The sequence below is a fragment of the Plectropomus leopardus genome, unplaced genomic scaffold, assembly GCF_008729295.1.
Source record: "Plectropomus leopardus isolate mb unplaced genomic scaffold, YSFRI_Pleo_2.0 unplaced_scaffold81958, whole genome shotgun sequence".
Classification (NCBI taxonomy): domain Eukaryota; kingdom Metazoa; phylum Chordata; class Actinopteri; order Perciformes; family Serranidae; genus Plectropomus; species Plectropomus leopardus.
This window is the reverse complement of record NW_024690307.1, coordinates 1-645: the sequence shown is the minus strand read 5'-3', so window position 1 is coordinate 645 and position 645 is coordinate 1. Positions and strand designations below refer to the sequence as shown.

General features: G+C 37.4%; 1 long non-coding RNA gene across 1 annotated transcript; it reads right to left on the bottom strand.

The window, feature by feature from the left end:
• Positions 1-207: 207 nt before the first annotated feature.
• Positions 208-643, bottom strand: LOC121940272. Its single transcript, XR_006105598.1, has 4 exons — positions 592-643; positions 472-504; positions 340-378; positions 208-252 (listed from the first exon to the last, which is right to left on the bottom strand). It is a non-coding gene; the product is annotated as an uncharacterized LOC121940272 (long non-coding RNA).
• Between the last annotated feature and the right edge of the window lie 2 nt (positions 644-645).

Genomic DNA, 645 nt, shown 5'->3' with positions numbered 1-645 from the left:
GCATTAAGGAAGTAAAAGAATATAAAACTTGAGGAGCTGAGATTTTCTCTCATGGGCATGATCAAAATATTTCAGAAAATATGGAACTCTTTGATGGAATATATTGACCTGCTAAACATGGCACCAGGCACAGAAAAGGATTGAAAATCTATTTTATTTATTCATTTTTATTTTAAACATAATAAAAGTAAAGTAGACAAGACTCACCTGCCGGACGGCTGTTTGTGTTGCGAGAACCCAGACCAGAAAACACTGCACAAAAGAGGAAATCAGAATTTTAAATCACGACTTTCAGGAGTCCTCCGATATGTATTATTTAGATTGAAAATCCAAACTCACATTTAAAAATCCCTCCTTTCTGTCCTGAGTTTCGACTGGCTGCATAAAGAAAAGAGGAAATCATGTCAAACATGATGACACAACTTTAATTTTGTTATGCACATGCTGAAAAGAAGAATGTTTGGCACTTACAGTCTCCCAAAGTGAACAGAGTTGTGTCGTTGACTGAAAGAGAACAGACGATACGATAAAGATCAAACATTTAAAGAGATAAAAGGTAGGACAAAACAAGATAACACTCTTGGTACGAACCTTGTTTGGTGATCTTGCCCAGCTCCTGGTTGCACAGGTCCTCCACTCGGTCCC